The sequence below is a fragment of the Oncorhynchus clarkii genome, chromosome 16 (assembly GCF_045791955.1).
Source record: "Oncorhynchus clarkii lewisi isolate Uvic-CL-2024 chromosome 16, UVic_Ocla_1.0, whole genome shotgun sequence".
NCBI classification, from domain to species: Eukaryota; Metazoa; Chordata; class Actinopteri; order Salmoniformes; family Salmonidae; genus Oncorhynchus; species Oncorhynchus clarkii.
The window spans coordinates 11,952,114-11,970,566 of NC_092162.1; positions in this window are offsets into that span (position 1 = coordinate 11,952,114).

Below are 18,453 nucleotides of genomic sequence, written 5' to 3' on the forward strand. Positions count from 1 at the left end.
TGTGGTGGTGCTACTGTCTTTATAGCACCCAGTGTGGTGGTGCTACGGTCTTTATAGCACCCAGTGTGGTGGTCCTACGGTTTTTATAGCACCCAGTGTGGTTGTGCTACTGTCTTTATATCATGCAGTGTGGTGGTGCTACGGTCTTTATATCATGCAGTGTGGTGGTGCTACTGTCTTTATATCATGCAGTGTGGTGGTGCTACGGTCTTTATATCATGCAGTGTGGTGGTGCTATGGTTTTTATAGCTCCCAGTGTGGTGGTGCTACTGTCTTTATATCATGCAGTGTGGTGGTGCTACTGTCTTTATATCATGCAGTGTGGTGGTGCTACTGTCTTTATATCATGCAGTGTGGTGGTGCTACGGTCTTTATATCATGCAGTGTGGTGGTGCTACAGTCTTTATATCATGCAGTGTGGTGGTGCTACGGTCTTTATATCATGCAGTGTGGTGGTGCTACGGTCTTTATATCATGCAGTGTGGTGGTGCTACTGTCTTTATATCATGCAGTGTGGTGGTGCTACGGTCTTTATATCATGCAGTGTGGTGGTGCTACGGTCTTTATATCATGCAGTGTGGTGGTGCTACGGTCTTTATATCATGCAGTGTGGTGGTGCTACGGTCTTTATATCATGCAGTGTGGTGGTGCTACGGTCTTTATATCATGCAGTGTGGTGGTGCTACGGTCTTTATATCATGCAGTGTGGTGGTGCTACGGTCTTTATATCATGCAGTGTGGTGGTGCTACGGTCTTTATATCATGCAGTGTGGTGGTGCATGCAACCAAAGAGGTAGAATATTCTAATAGAATCTCTGTCTGAATGTTAAAATGCTTTCATAATGTTCTCAATCAATACATTGTGTCAGAGTATAAAATAGTCTTAATTAGCATTATGTGGTATTACACTCTCAGTGTTGTTGTGCTGTTGGTAACTGCATATATACTGTACAACATTATTTCAGCAAATGTTAAGAAACATAAGATCGGTGTGTTTGAAAACAAGCGAAAAGGGTATTCTTCTGTGCTAATTTCTCTATTCTGAAATGAACGGGGCATTTTCTTATTCTATTCAGTAGGACTTGAACTCATTAAGTTAAAACACGTTTTTCCATAGGAATGTGCACCCCCTCCATATCAGCTGCTTCTCATATAACAAAGGTTCCTCATTATTGACCCTTCTCTGTTTCCCTGCTTTCAGATTAGACCCACAGACAGGTAGCTGTCAATCAGGCTACGTAGATCAGAGCAGCAGCTATGCTAACACCATGTAATTGGTTTTATTAATCAAATATATCTGAGGTCAAGTACTCAGCCGGATGTGAAGGCTTTTTATTGACAGAGAAAGAATCTCCAACGTCCTCCTCCTTTTGATCTGTGAATTTCTGGCAACGCTCGATTTTCCCCCTCATCACAGTGTCTTCTCCTAGTAGACTGGGTGATGTAACAACACTGTCCTCTCTCATCACAGTGTCTTCTCCTAGTAGACTGGGTGATGTAACAACACTGTCCTCTCTCATCACAGTGTCTTCTCCTAGTAGACTGGGTGATGTAACAACACTGTCCTCTCTCATCACAGTGTCTTCTCCTAGTAGACTGGGTGATGTAACAACACTGTCCTCTCTCTTCTCAGTGTCTTCTCCTAGTAGACTGGGTGATGTAACAACACTGTCCTCTCTCTTCTCAGTGTCTTCTCCTAGTAGACTGGGTGATGTAACAACACTGTCCTCTCTCATCACAGTGTCTTCTCCTAGTAGACTGGGTGATGTAACAACACTGTCCTCTCTCTTCTCAGTGTCTTCTCCTAGTAGACTGGGTGATGTAACAACACTGTCCTCTCTCATCACAGTGTCTTCTCCTAGTACACTGGGTAATGTAACAACACTGTCCTCTCTCATCACAGTGTCTTCTCCTAGTACACTGGGTAATGTAACCACACTGTCCTCTCTCTTCACAGTGTCTTCTCCTAGTACACTGGGTGATGTAACAACACTGTCCTCTCTCTTCTCAGTGTCTTCTCCTAGTAGACTGGGTAATGTAACAACACTGTCCGCTCTCATCACAGTGTCTTCTCCTAGTACACTGGGTAATGTAACAACACTGTCCTCTCTCTTCTCAGTGTCTTCTCCTAGTACACTGGGTAATGTAACAACACTGTCCTCTCTCATCACAGTGTCTTCTCCTAGTACACTGGGTAATGTAACAACACTGTCCTCTCTCATCACAGTGTCTTCTCCTAGTACACTGGGTAATGTAACAACACTGTCCGCTCTCATCACAGTGTCTTCTCCTAGTAGACTGGGTAATGTAACAACACTGTCCGCTCTCATCACAGTGTCTTCTGGGTAGTGTAACAGCATGGTTTCCAACCCTAAGCAACGTAGATAGATATAAGCCACCCTGGAATGGAACCACTCTTTTCCTTCACTTCACATGCGCCAAATTCAACAGATGAGGACCTTACAGTGAAGCGCTTACTTACAAGCCCCTAACCAACAATGCAGTTTAAAAAATACGAATAAAAAAGTAACAAGTAGTTAAAGAGCAGCAGTAAAATAACAACAGCGAGACTATATACAGGGGGTACCGGTACAGCGTCAATGTGCAAGGGCACCGGTTAGTTGAAGTAATTGAGGTAATGTGTATATGTAGGTAGAGTTATTAAAGTGACTGCCTAGATAATAACAGAGAGTAGCAATGCAAATAGTCTGGGCAGCCATTTGATTAGATGTTCAGGAGTCTTATGGCTTGGGGGTAGAAACTGTTTAGAAGGCTCTTGGACATAGACTTGGTGCTCCGATACCGCTTGCAGTGCGGTAGCAGAGAGAACGGTCTCTGACTAGGCTGACTGGAGTCATCTTTTCAGTCTCCTGAGGGGGAATAGGTTTTGTCGTGCCATCTTCATGACTGTCTTGGTGTGCTTGGACCATGTTAGTTTGTTGGTGATGTGGACACCAAGGAACTTGAAGCTCTCAACCTGCTCCACTACAGCCCTGTCAATCAGAATGGGGGAGTGCTCGGTCCTCCTTTTCCTGTAGTCCACAATCATCTACTTTGTCTTGATCACGTTGAGGGAGAGGTTGTTATCCTGGCACGGCATGACCAGGTCTCCGACCTCTTCCCTATAGGCTGTCTCGTTGTTGTCAGTGATCATTGGCAAACTTAATGATGGTGTTGGAGTCGTGCCTGGTTGTGCAGTCATGAATGAACAGGGAGAACAGGAGGGGACTGAGCACGGATCCAGTTGCAGATGGAGGTGTTTAGTCCCAGGGTCCTTAGCTTATTGATGAGCTTTGAGGGCACTATGGTGTTGAACACTGAGCTGTAGTGAATGAATAGCTTTCTCACATAGCTGTTCCTTTTGCCCAGGTGGGAAAGGGCAGTGTGAAGTGCAATAGAGATCGCATTATCTGTGGATCGGTTAGGGCAGTATGCCAATTGGAGTGGATCTAGGGTTTCTGGCATAATGGTGTTGATGTTAGACATGACCAGCCTTTCAAAGCACTTATTGGCTACAGACATGAGTACTAAGGGTTAGTAGTAATTTAGGCAGGTTACCTTAATGTTCTTGGGCACAGGGACTATAGTGGTCTGCTTTTAACAAGTTGGTATTACGGACTCAGACAGGGAGAGGTTGAATATGTCAGTGAAGACACTTTCCAGTTGGGCAAGGCATGCTCGCAGTACACGTCCTGGTAATCCGTCTGGCCCTGCGGCCTTGTGAATGCTGACCTTTTTAAAGGTCGTACTCACATTGGCTGCGGAGAGCGTGATTACACAGTCGTCCAGAACAGCTGGTGCTCTCATGCATGTTTGTGTTATTTGCCTCAAAGCGAGCATAGAAGGAGTTTAGCTCATCTGGTAGGCTCCTGTCACTGGGCAGCTCCTCGTCTGTGCTTCCCTTTGTAGTCTGAAATGGTTTGCAAGGCCTGCCACATCCGACGAGCGCCGTAGCCTGTGTAGTACGATTCAATCTTAGTCCTGCATTGACACTTTGCCTGTTTGATGGTTCGTCGGAGGGCATAGCGGGATTTCTTGTAAGCTTCCGGGTTAGAGTCCCGCTCCTCGAAAGCGGCAGCTCTAGCCTTTAGCTCAGTGTGGATATTGCCTGTAATTCATTGCTCCTGGTTGGGGTATGTACATTAGTTCACTGTGGGGACAACATCATCAATGCACATATTGATGAAGCCAATGACTGATGTGGTGTACTCCTCAATGCCATAGCAAGAGTCCCGGAACATATTCCAGTCTGTGCTAGCAAAACAGTCCTGTATCTTAGCATCTGCTTCATCTGACAACTTTTATTATTGATCTAGTCACTGGTGCTTCCTGCTTTAATTTTTGCTTGTATGCAGGAATCAGGAGGATAGAATTATGGTCAGATTTGCAAAGTAGAGGACAAGGGAGAGCTTTGTGCGCGCCTCTGTGTCTGGAGTTTTTATCCCCTCTGGTTGCATATTTAACATGTTGATAGAAATTTGGTAAAACTTATTTAAGTTTCCCTGCAATAAAGTCCCCGGCCACCAGGAGCGCCGCCTCTGGATGAGCGTTTTCCTGTTTCCTTATGGCGGAATACAGCTCATTGAGTGCTGTCTTAGTGCCAGCATCGGTCTGTGGTGGTATGTAGACAGCTACAAAAAATACAGATGAAAACTCTCTAGGTAGATAGTGTGGTCTATAGCTTATCATGAGATACTCTAATTCAGGTGAGCAAAACCTAGAGACCACCTTAGATATCGTGCACCAGCTGTTTACATATGCATAGTTGGCCACTCCATGTCTTACCAGACGCCGCTGTTCTGTCCTGCCTGTACAGCGAATAACCAGCCAGCTGTATATTGATAATATCGTCAATCAGCCACGACTCCATGAAGCATAAGATATTACAGTTTATAATGTCCCGTTGGTAGTTTAATCTTCCCGTAGGTCGTTGATTATCCCCCCCCCCCCAAAGATTGCACGTTAGCTAGTATAACGGAAGGTGGGTGGGGGGGTATTCGATCACCTATGAATTCTTAGAAGGGAGCCCGACCTCTGTCCTCTTTTTCCCGTCGTCTCTTCACGCAAATGACGGGGATTTGGGCCTGTTCCCGGGAAAGCAGTATGTCGGGCTCGTCTTACTCGTCAAAGGAAAAAAAGGCTTCCGCCAGTTCGTGGTGAGTAATCGCTGTTCTGATGTCCAGAAGTTATTTTCTGTCATAAGAGACGGTAGCAGCAACATTATGTACAAAATAAGTTTAAAAAATATGTTACAAACAATGCAAAAAAACAAACATAAAAACACAATCGGTTAGGAGCAGGTAAAACCTCAGCCATCTTCTCCGGCGCCATTGACACAATTAGTTAATTTTGTAGTAAGTGTGGAAATGCACTTTGGAGTCTAAGAATTCACTTAAACTCAGGGCTGGAAAAAGTTGTTTTTAAAATGAAATATTCAACCAGGGAAGGCCAACTGAAACCAGGGTCTCATTTGTAATGGTGCCCTGAGGACATAAAATATAAAATCTACAAGATAGAATAACATGTACATTACATATAACATCACAAACATCACAGTCAATCAATGAAAACAATTGCAGACCTCAGTGAACTCATTCATCATAAGGGTTTTAAACTTCCCTGGTGGCACCAGGGATTCGAAATGTAAGGAGTTTCACAAGTGAAACTTGTTTAAAAAATGTGGAGCGTTTAAACTAAAAGCAGATTTATATAGTTCGGTGGAGACCTGAGGAATCTCAAGAGTTAACCAATCCTGTGAACGGTTTTGGTATCTCATGTTTTTATTCTTTAACAATCAAGTTAGGTAGATTGGAAGCTTGTGTAGTAGAGCTTTGTAATCAAGAGGTAAGTAATGATATGATCTACGGGACTTTAATGAGGCCCAGACAACCATTTTGATACAGGAGCAGTGATGCATATAAAAAATGTCACCTGGGATATCTTCTGATAAATGGTGTCACGGTAGTCAAGAACTGGCATGAAGGTTGACTGGACAATCTTCTTCCTGCTGTTTAGGGAGAGTCTTGAACTATTTATATAAAAGAAGCCTACTTTAAAGCTCAGCCACTTTACTAGCTTATCCATATGTTTTTTAAACGTCCAATTATTCGCAGTCCAGATATTTATAGGCGGGAACCTGCTCGATGAAAGAACCATCTAATGCCTAAATGCCATCTGAAATAATTCTACAAGAATTCAAAAATAGCATGTATTAAGTTTTTCCCGCATTAAGTACCAATTTTAAATCAAGGACTTTCTGCAAGGCAACAAAATCAGATTACAGCTTCAACATAGCCTGATCAGACATTGGGGCAATAATGTCCAACAGTATAATCTGCATACAGATGAATGTTACAGGTTTTTACAGATAGACCAATATTATTTATTTAAATAGTAATGAGGGCAGGTCCTGAAATTGACCCCTGAGGGACACCATTAGTAATATCAAGGTAACTTGACACTATCAAAAAACACACATTGTGTCCTATCTGACAGGTAGTTCCCAAACCACTTGCAAGACACCTGGCCGATGCCTATTTCAGACAACCTTTGAATTAGTAGGGGATGGTCGAGGGTATCAAAGGCCTTGGATAAGTCTATGAATATGGCAACACAGTGATTACTATTATCTAAGCAATTTAATTTACAATTTAAGAAAAGTGTAGTTACTGAAACAGTGCGAGGTCCAGGTCTAATACCAGACTGGTACACATTAGGAATATCATTTTAAGTTAAAGTTTTGCCAGTGATTCTAATATTTTTGCAAGTCAAGATAGTTTAGAAATTGGGCGGTAGTTATCTAGGTCAGAAGGATCCCCACCCTTTGTAAAGGGGGAGGAAATGCGCCACCTTCCAGATTTTAGGGATAGCATCATTGATATAAAATGGTTCAAATGAAAGAAAAAAAGAGGGAGTGCCTGGCAGTGTTTCATTCTCTGCTAATTGTTTAGAGGTGAATAAAGGACTCCCTCTAGTGGAACTTGCAGTATTTTCAGAGAAAGCCAGCAGTGCCTTTAATGGTTATTAAAAGCACCACAAATGTCATTTTTGTCTGTAATGGGACCAGAGGCTGTCAGAACCTGCTGGGGCAATGAGATCTAACTTATCTGAAATAATTAATGAAAGGAACTTAGCTTGGGCTAAGGCTAGATAGACTTATCCTACCTCTGACTTACACTCTGGCTAGAAAAGCAAAGTCATCCTACTTCTTGAATTGTGTATCTGAGAGTGGTGGAAACCCAGCTAAATTCTGGAAAATGCTCAAATCTAAAAATAAAAACATTTTAAAATCTCCACCCCCTGTCTTTTACCCTTAATCTCTTATATGGGGCATGCTTATCTGAAGTAGAGTTAAACAGAGAGGTTAAACATTTAAGGGCCTGATCTGAATCAGAGATAAGGGACACACCTTCCCGATCATACTGTACAACCCCAGGTCACACAGGAAATGTTGCTCATTGACAGTTCTGATATTTCTCACTTTTCTGAGAAAGCTCATCGTTTTGCCATTACACATTTTATTTTCAGTGATGGTAAAATAGCAGTTGGCCCAGGTACCACAGATGGCAGCTTATTTTTAAGGGTTTAAATCCGTATGTAATCTTTACCACACAAACGATACATTTGTCAAATCGTCAGTTGACCTTTGTTTTCAGAAGCCAGCTACTGCCTCTTTATATTTTCCATCTATAGTAACTGCTCATGAAGAACGATGGATTGGTTGATCTGTACAAACGCATAGTGAAACTGCTATTAATAGCCTCAATCTTTGAATGGTCGCCAGGTGATCTAATCCCACAACAAGACTAATTTTAAAGGTTCAATGCAGCTGTTTTTATCTCGAAATCAAATCATTTTGGGGGAACAAGTAAGTACTTTTATTGTGAATGTTTTCAATTAAAATGGTTGAAAAGAAACAAAATTCATTTCTTATGCTAAGAGCAATTGCTTAATCAATAATTTTGCTAGGACTGTCTGGGAGTGGTCTGCGTGGAAGGGGAAAACTGAAAAATAGCTGTGCAGAGAGGTTTGGAACTCTCTTTTTTTATTGGTCATTACTAATTTGCCACTTGGTGATGTCAGCATGGAAGGGCAATATATATTTTTTGCCCTTCCATGGTGACATCGCCAAGTAGCAAATTTAAATTAAACACAGGTGAATAATGTTTTGGACTGCATTGGGCCTTTTAATATAAAAATAAAATGCAGTGAGCTCATGCCTCAGAAGGCTGAATGGCATTTTTGTAGACTATTGTTGGACAGCTCAGTCTTGTTGAGTCATCGAAGGGAGATGGTAGCAGAGTACATTGAAGGGCCCATGGGGCACACTAGATGAATGCCTGCAGTCTCCAGAGTAAGGGGGAGATTGCTGTTGTCTTTTGAAGGATGAGCAAGCTTTTTGCACGCTCAGTTCAATTTTGTTCACTCTCAGTCTAGAAATAGAAATGATCTTTCTAGAAATGGTGAAATGTGAGTTTTGGTGTACGTCTTATAGCTTTTAATATGTTTTTCCCCCAGAAAAGGTGAATATGATGCAAAATGTACATCAGAAAAGTGTAAACAATTGGCTAATCACGGACAGCAACAAGGTGGCATCTTGGAGGACTTGTATAAGGTGACAGCCCATGCATTATCAAAGTTGTTTGTAGAGAATTAGTTTAGACGATTAAAGCACTTTGACTATAAAAGTATTCTATTGGTCCCTGGCATGCTGTAATTATAGCTTGAACGGTTAAGTCTGTGTTGTCCCCAGACTCTGTCAGGTCTCGGTATTAACAGAGAAACATTGATAGGATTATGCCCCTTCAAGAAAGTTAAGAAGGCTTAACCTTTAAAGTGATCATTGATTCCTTTTCGTTTAAGTCGTTATGAGAATGATGTCCTGTTCACTTTTAAACCATATTGCTCATGTCTGCAAATGTCATAGGGGGAAAAGGGTTCATACAAGGTACTTGTGTACTTGAATTTGGCACTCTGAAATGAAAGTACTGGAATACATTGAAAATCAGACATTTTCTGAAGTTGGTAAATCTATTGGTCTTGCGAATTCATTTCTAGGCAGACTACCGAGTTTTATTTCCTCACGTGTTTGGTGCTCTGGTTGGTACAGACCTGACTGATTAGGTGCCGCCAAACTTCACATCGATAGCTAAAATGGCGGGCAAATGTCGATTCAATCCTGCCTGGCAGGATATTGATGTTTATGAGTAGGTTTTGCCAGAACCAACCAGGAATGTAGTGGAGGGTAAACGCTGTTTACACACCTTTTTATTTTGTTACTTATTGTTTACCAATCTATTATTGCGTTCCCAGTGTTGATCAAGGCTCAGAAGGCTTCTTGATCTGAGTTGTAATCCCTGCTACCTCTGCGAATGAGTGAATCATGAATGATTCATGTATGCTCATTATGTTCACCTGCTGCCTTCAGTTTCAAGTGGCAGAGAGACGCCGCTGACAGTGGGATTTAAAAAAAAATGTATCTCTTGACTCCTGAATTGTGACATCCCTCAAACAAACAAAAAACCTGACTTTCAGAGAATGAGTGTATAACTGATACATCGCTGATATTCCAGTCAGATGTCTAGCTAGGTAGCTCAAGGGCTTTGGCTGTTAGCCAGGTAGCTAGCTATGACTAACTGGCTAGAAGGATGAAGTTAGAAGCTAACGTTGAACAGAGCCTGACCTTAGCAGGAGTAGTTCACAAATATTAAGATAACTATAATCAAAAGATGGGCTCCTATAAGTTCTTATAACAAAATAGCTTTTCTTTACAGAGAGTAGTGAGACAGAAAGTGGCGAGTCAAGCTGCAATGATAGGAGATACACAGAGAGAGGAAGCATTGAAGCGAGCGGGAGAGAGGTTAGTGCTACAGTGGTTCCCAAACTTGGGGGTGGAGACCCATATGGGGTCCCCTAAAATGTAAATAGGGTCCCCTGAGATAATATTTAATCTTATCAAACACATTAATAACTTGTTTCTCTTCCAATGGGTAGAGAATACAACATTATAGAGTCAACTAGGGCCTTTTAAACTGTTCATATTCACTTTCATGTCATTATGTGTTGGGACAGCCTGTGGCACCAATTTAAATTATAAAGACAATGTAATATTATTATCATGTACACTGAACAAAAAATATGAATGCAACATACAACAATTTCAAAGATTTAACTGACTTACAGTTCACATAAGAAAATAAGTCAACATCATCAGTACTGACTTACCTGTCCTGTATGAAGTAAATAAGCAGTGAAATACATATTTTTGAGTAGAACTTGTAAGGTAGTGATGAATAGTAAGTTAGTTGTTTTTATTCATGCGGTTGTGGCGATATACTCCCATCTGGTGGCGACTAGAAAAAATTGTATAAAACAAACTATTACAAATTGATGCTCCTGAAAAATAAATATTAGTGCTTGACAAAGTACTTCATAGTTGTTGAATTTGACTGTCCACTGTCTGAATGAACCCTGGAGGGAGTAGTAAAGAGTATCTAATGCTGGTTGTAGTATCTGGATTCCAGTATTGCTTTTTTGGTCTTGTCCCAGAGGCTTGATAATGTCACGAGTGTGCTGGGAGTTGGGAAATTATGGCATGTTAGTACTTGACAAACTTCTATAGGAACATGTGGATGGTTAGATATGAACTTGAAACCTTGACCCCCAAATAACGGTTTTACCAGCTCCTATAATAAAGCCATTTTCTAATGGTCTCTACCATGGTTGTGGTCAATTCCAAAAATGTAATTCTAAATCAAATTCCTGTCTCTATAAATGTTATTTTACAATTCCAATTCAATTTCAATTAAATTGTTTGAAGATTGTTGCACTTCCAATTCAATTCCAAGTACATTCGCCGCTTCTTTCTTGAATTCTATAATTGAATTTGGAATTTGAAATTAAATTAGAATTGACCTCAACCCTGGTCTCTACACACAAAAAAATGTGGGTTCCTCAAGGGTTCTTTTGGAAGGGTGATGGTTCTATGTGGAACCATAATGACTCAAAGAACCGTTTGAGCTCTTCAATGGTTCTTTTCAGTTCACAAAAAATGTATTTACTCTTTAAGTGATAATTAAAATGTAGGGGAGGTGGCTCATCAAATTATTTTAGGGTGTGCTTTACTTACAGCTCAGTCAGTTGTTCTCAATTATATATTTTTATTTATTTCACCTTTATTTAACCAGGTAGGCTAGTTGAGATCAATTTCTCATTTGCAACTGTGACCTGGCCAAGATTAAGCAAATCAGTTCGACACATACAACAACACAGAGTTACACATGGAATAAACAAAAATACAGGCAATAATACAGTAGAAAAAGTCTATATACAGTGTGTGCAAATGAGGTAGGATAAGGGAGGTAAGGCAATAAATAGGCCATGGTGGCAAAGTAATTACAATATAGCAATTAAACACTGGAATGGTAAATGTGCAGAAATTAATGTGCAAGTAGAGATACTGGGGTGCAAAGGAGCAAGATAAATAAATAAATACAGTATGGGGATGAGGTAGTTGGATGGGCTATGTACAGGTGCAGTGATCTGTGAGCTGCTCTGACAGCTGGTGCTTAAAGCTAGTGAGGGCGATATGAGTCTCCAGCTTCAGTGATTTTTGCAGTTTGTTCCAGTCATTGGCAGCAGAGAACTGGAAGGAAAGGCGGCCAAAGGAAGAATTGGATTTGGGGGTGACCAGTGAGATATACCTGCTAGAGCGTGTGCTACGGGTGGGTGCTGCTATGGTGACCAGTGAGCTGAGATAAGGCGGGGCTTTACCTAGCAGAGACTTGTAGATGACCTGGAGCCAGTGATTTTTGGCAACTAGTATGAAGTGAGGGCCAGCCAACGAGAGCGTACAGGTCGCAGTGGTGGGTAGTATGTGGCTTTGGTGACAAAACGGATGGCACTCTGATAGACTGCATCCAATATGTTGAGTAGAGGGTTGGAGGCTATTTTGTAAATGACATCACTGAAGTCGGGGATCGGTAGGATGGTCAATTTTACGAGGGTATATTTGACAGCATGAGTGAAGGATGCTTTGTTGTGAAATAGGAAGCCGATTCTAGATGTCATTTTGGATTGGAGATTCTTAATGTGACTCTGGAAGGAGAGTTTACAGTTTAACCAGACACCTAGGTAGTTGTCCACATATTTAAGTCAGAACCGTCCAGAGTAGTGATGCTGGACGGGTGGGCAGCGATCTGTTGCAGAGCATGCATTTAGTTTTACTTGCATTTAAGAGTAGTTGGAGGCCACGAAAGGAGAGTTGTATGGCATTGAAGCTCGTCTGGAGGTTAGTTAACACAGTTTCCAAAGAAGGGCCAGAGGTATACAGAATGGTGTCGTCTGCGTAGAGGTGAATCAGAGAATCACCAGAAGCAAGAGCGACATCATTGACGTATACAGAGAAGAGAGTCGGCCCGAGAATTGAACCCTGTGGAACCCCCATAGAGTTTGCCAGGCCATCCAATTTGACACACTGAACTCTATCAGAGAAGTACTACTGAAGGCTTTGGCACTTTCACCAAATTGTTCCCGCAAAACGGTTCATTACTCAGAGCTTCGTTATCTGTCCATAATGCACATTAGAGACATCTGCTGGTCAGCATTAAATATGAGCTTGTTTATCAGATATACTTTTTTTTTTCATCACAACTCCGTGGCGCAGCGTTAAATCTTTGGCTTTAGTAGCCTATAATCAGTTGGAATACCAGGTTCTTGCATCATGCTTCCCTTTTTCTCCTTCATGTTTACTATATAAACAAATGGAATCTATGCCATTATTTCGGATGCTTAAGACAGAAGCTTATGCTATACTAAATAAAACAACTGATTTGAACAGTGTTTCACATAAAACCATTTTTGAAATAGTATGTCTCAACAGGATTTGACCTCATACACTCACATCCCTGAATGTTCCATAATCTACCTGCTAAACTACCGATCAGATGAAACATTTGTACAAAATCCTAGTTATATTTGTAAGTATGGTGTCCAGTAGAGGTCTGCGTTTTGTTAGCAGCTTGGAAGAGAAGAAAGCACCGGAACCACGGCGAAATCAGTGGGATCTCATATTTTGCAACACACAGTTTTAAAAAGCACGAGATCAAACAAAGCTTCGGACGTCATTGATGACATACTTCTGATAGTGATACAAGCATCGGCACACTGCTTCGAAGTTCGCTGCATTGTGATGTTGACGCATACCTCAGAGCTCCGGTATCAAACGTAACATCACTACAGTTATCTCCTCAGGGACCACCAGCTGTTCCAGAGGTTGCTCACTAGTTTCAACTTTTCAATGAATACAATAACACCTATAATAGGGTTGACCAGAATAAAAAACCCTGTATGGTTCTACAAAGAACCTTTCAGATTGAGAAAGGTTCTTTATAGAACCATTCTCCATAAAGATTCTGAAAAGAATCATGAAAAAGGGTTCTATATAGCCCCGAAAAGGGTTGTAACCATAGCAGAACCCTTTTTTGTTCCTACGGTATATAGAACCTTTTTTAATGGTTATTTATAGAACCTTAGAACAGGGTTCTTTTATTTTTAGAGCCTTATGAGAATGTTTTCATAAAACCTTCAAAAAAGGGTGTTATAATGCACCAAAAATGGTTCCGCTATATGCCAAAGATCCCCTATCTGGTACTCTTTAGTATCCTAATTATTTAGTGTGTATCAGCATCTTTTGTTTATTGTACAGTAGGAAAATGAGCTCCCAATGAGATCCCAGTGGATTTCTGTGGCTTTCCAAATGGAGTCAGTCAATAAGATGTCTAGCTTATCCCCTCGCCGACTTAATGCTAGAGGAAAACATGTAATAACAAGTAAATACATCTTGCCATTAATATCTACAGTAGATAACCCAACCAAAATGTCTTCTCCGTTAAATGCTCTGTAGATCATTGACTTTTTTTCCGGCTCCTTCTGCCACATATTGACAGGTAATTAAAACTAAAGCAAACATGGGTTTCAGGCTCATATGGCCTATAATTTTTCATTATCTCCCAAAAGCAGGCATTAACCCTGAAGGGGAGGAGAACTTGTTGCCCAATGCCTGTCATTGTCAGCAAGCTTCCCGCTTATTTAGTCTGACATAAAAATGGAGGTGTGACTTTTACGAAACAAATCCAAATTCCAATTTCTAGTCAATTATTGTTTGGGACTGTTAAGCCGGTTGTCATATATGACATTACACTGTAATGTTCAAAACAGCAATGTGTGTCTTCATCTATGGGACTTTGTCTTCACATTCTAGAAAATCTTGGTTGGTCCTCATGCAGAATTTGCCCACGGGAGATCACATTATAGAGAATGCATAAAGAGCTCTTCATCCTGTCTATTTTGGCCTCCTATATGTTTCATTAACAAACACATTCACCAACACTCAGCAAACAATCCTCTAACCAGCAATCGCTAGCACAGAATTTAGAAATGATTTACGAGTTAAAATCATCCGTGACCGTTGTATTAAAATCGACAGAGAACCTTTTGTAATAAAATATTGCTCCTAACCACAACAAACCTATCTCTTGTCGGTGCTAGCATTGTTGCCAAGAGAAAATGTGTTTTTTGATCACAAAGAAACAGCCTTGATAAGTCTTGATCTTCCTTGTTTCTTGTTTTACCAGCTGAATATAATTATTGATGCCAGCCTTTGCCAGGGGTTATGTTCATACCATTGTTTGAATTCATCCAGATGTCTCATTCAAAGGAGGTTGGTGGCACCTTAATTGGGGAGAAAGGGCTTGTGGTAATGGCTGGAGTGGAATGAGTGGAATGGTATCAAATACCATTCAATTGATGTTTGACACCCCTTTTCTAGAATGTTATATGTATTTTGTACCAGATTTTGTAAATCCTCATGTATCTGACCAATGGTGGAACAAGTCCAGAGCCTGAACTCTCTGAATCTGTCTACTAGCTATATGTTAAGACCTCGATTGTCAGCAACAACGGACATCTAGCACCAAGCTGATGTTATCCCTGTGAGAGAAAATGGAGTGATAGACCCATCCCTCATCACAGAGGACAAGTGGCCTTGAATGGTGAGGGCGGGTAGCCGGGAGGGAGACAAGGAGGGTGACAAGTGGACTGGAAGAGGAGTGTGAAGTCAGAGTAGTGTAATATACCACCTCCACTTCTCACTCTGTGCTGGTTTGGAGTGCTCAGAGGGCATTTGCTTGGTCTGTAATTGAATTCTCAAGTGTCACAGAAGCTCCTATAAACAGGGTGTAGTCGTCAGCCTGAAAACCCATGTTCTGGGAAGAAGTACTGTATATCCTCACATCCAGGTATATTTTGAAGACATTAAAAAAAAACATTGAAATTAGCACAGACCAATCACCATGAACTTTAGCTCACCCTTCACAGACCATGAACTCTATCTCACCCTTCACAGGATCAAAAAGCAATAAAAATGTAGACAATAGCTATAGGATTAGTACTGTGCTCTAAGCTTTGCACAGCACCATGTAACACAATGTGATCTGGGCTGGTACACTACATAAAACGATGTAGATACCCCTGTTTTAACAAGCATCAATATTAATGTTGAATTTATCGTCTCTGACATTTAAATTGACTGGGGCCGTGAAGGTGTCTAAGTAAGCAGGTTGTAAATATATTACTCTTAAAAACCCCACAAAATCTGTCAGCTGCCACCACCACATTTATAGAGGTGCTGCCTTGTGATGGAGGACCTTGAGTGTTCTTCCAGTTCACTTATAATTAGTTCTATTAGTGCAAGTTCACTGGAATGGGCCCTGGCCCTGCCTGCCTGCGTTGGTTCTCTTAGGTACCACTGACCGGCAGCACAGGCAGGTGGTAGTAATCTCCAGTAATCACCCTCTCTCACAATTTTCTGTGAACCTCAGTTGTAATGACTTTAAGCTTTTCAAAACTTCTGACCCTCCTTTTTCAGACACTCGTTCCACCGTGACTAAAGTGACTAGTCGTCTGTTTTTTGATGTAGCAGTGCTCTTATCTGAGGATTTCAGGCTGGTTGCATTTTAAAGACACAGTAAATAACATGGATCTTTCCTAATAATATCTCCTGATGAACGGGTTAAGGATCGGGTTTTAAAGATATGCCCCCAACCCTAAGGAGGACGAAACAGGTTAAAGGTAATGAACAGTCAAAATCATGTTTTTCATGACATTTGATGATATTTGAAGGAACCGAATCCAAGTATGATGACTGTGTGGAAAATGACTGTTGCTTCTACATTGATCAAGTTTGATCATAGTTAAGTGCTTCCCGAGTGGCACAGTAGTCTGCATCACAGTGGTCTGCATCGCAGAGATCCTGGTTCGAGTCCAGGCTCTGCTGCACCCATGTGGCGGTGCACAATTGGGATGTGACTCCTGTGGCAGGCCGGGAGCATGGACGCTGACACAGTCACCAGGTGTATGATATTTTCCTTCCTCTGTCACATTGGTGAGGCTGGCTTTCGGGTCAGTGTGGCAAGGTTGGATTGTGTTTTGGAGAATGCACAGCTCTCGACCTTCGCCTCTTCCGAGTCCGTATGGGAGCTGCAGCGATGGGACAAGACTGCAATTACCAATTGGATACCACGAAAAAGGGGTAAAATAAATGTTTAAAAAAGTTTGATCATAAAGTTACTGGTCCCATGTCAAACACTTGGATTCATTATTAAGGGACATGATGACATCACCATAACTCTCATTTTAAATCACATGATATTCTTGTACCAAATTTAAACAAGGACTGCCTTCTAACCAACATCGGAGAAGGCGTGTTTACAGGGGGGCGTGACTTATATAACTAGATAGCTACTCTCCTGGTGCCAAAATTTCAGCAAATATAATTAAAAGTTGAACCTATTCATCTATGGCAAAGATACTGTACTTATATGTTTCCCCTTTCATCTGTGTCTGGTGTTAGCTAGTTACTGTCTAGCTAGGTCTTCATCTGTGTCTGGTGTTAGCTAGTTACTGTCTAGCTAGGTCTTCATCTGTGTCTGGTGTTAGCTAGTTACTGTCTAGCTAGGTCTTCATCTGTGTCTGGTGTTAACTAGTTACTGTCTAGCCAGGTCTTCATCTGTGTCTGGTGTTAGCTAGTTACTGTCTAGCCAGGTCTTCATCTGTGTCTGGTGTTAGCTAGTTACAGATGAAGACCTAGCTAACCAGTAACTAGCTAACACCAGACACAGATGAAGACCTAGCTAACCAGTGTCTGGTGTTAGCTAGTTACTGTCTAGCTAGGTCTTCATCTGTGTCTGGTGTTAGCTAGTTACTGTCTAGCTAGGTCTTCATCTGTGTCTGGTGTTAGCTAGTTACTGTCTAGCTAGGTCTTCATCTGTGTCTGGTGTTAGCTAGTTACTGTCTAGCTGGGTCTTCATCTGTGTCTGGTGTTAGCTAGTTACTGTCTAGCTAGGTCTTCATCTGTGTCTGGTGTTAGCTAGTTACTGTCTAGCTAGGTCTTCATCTGTGTCTGGTGTTAGCTAGTTACTGTCTAGCTAGGTCTTCATCTGTGTCTGGTGTTAGCTAGTTACTGTCTAGCTAGGTCTTCATCTGTGCCTGGTGTTAGCTAGTTGCTGGCTAGCTTGGTCTTCATCTGTGTCTGGTGTTAGCTAGTTACTGTCTAGCTAGGTATTCAGCCAAAAAGGGATATATATATATATATACACACTAATGTTCAAAAGTTTGGACATTTCAATTTTTTTTTGTCCATTAATATAACATCAAATTGATCAGAAATACAGTGTAGACATTGTTAATGTTGTAAATGACTATTGCAGCTGGAAACAGCAGATTTTGTTTTTTAATGGAATATCTACATAGGCGTATAGAGGCCCATTATCAGCAGAGGAACTAGAAGGCCCATTATTTTGTTCCAATGGCACATTGTGTTAGAAAACCCTTTTGCAATTATGTTAGCACAGCTGAAAACGGAGCTTCTTTAGACTAGTTGAGTATCTGGAGCATCAGCATTTGTGGGTTTGATTACAGGCTCAAAATGGACAGAAACAAATAATTTTCTGCTGAAACTCGTCAATCTATTCTTGTTCTGAGAATTGAAGGCGATTGAATGTGAGAAATTGCCAATAAACTGAAGATCTCGTACAACGCTGTGTACTACTCTCTTCACAGAACAGCGCAAACTGGCTCTGAATAGAAAGAGGAGTGTGAGGCCCCGGTGCACAACTAAGCAAGAGGTCAAGTACATTAGTGTCTAGTTTGAGAAACAGATGCCTCTCAAGTCCTCAACTGGCAGCTTCATTAAATAGTACCCGCAAAACACCAGTCTCAACATCAACAGAGAAGAGGCGATTCCGGCATGCTGGCCTTCTAGTTCCTCTGTCCAGTGTCTGTGTTCTTTTGCCCATTTTTGTTGGCCAGTCTGAGATATGGCTTTTTCTTTGGAACTCTGCCTAGAAGGCCAGCATCCTGGAGTCGCCTCTTCACTGTTGCCGTTGAGACTACCTC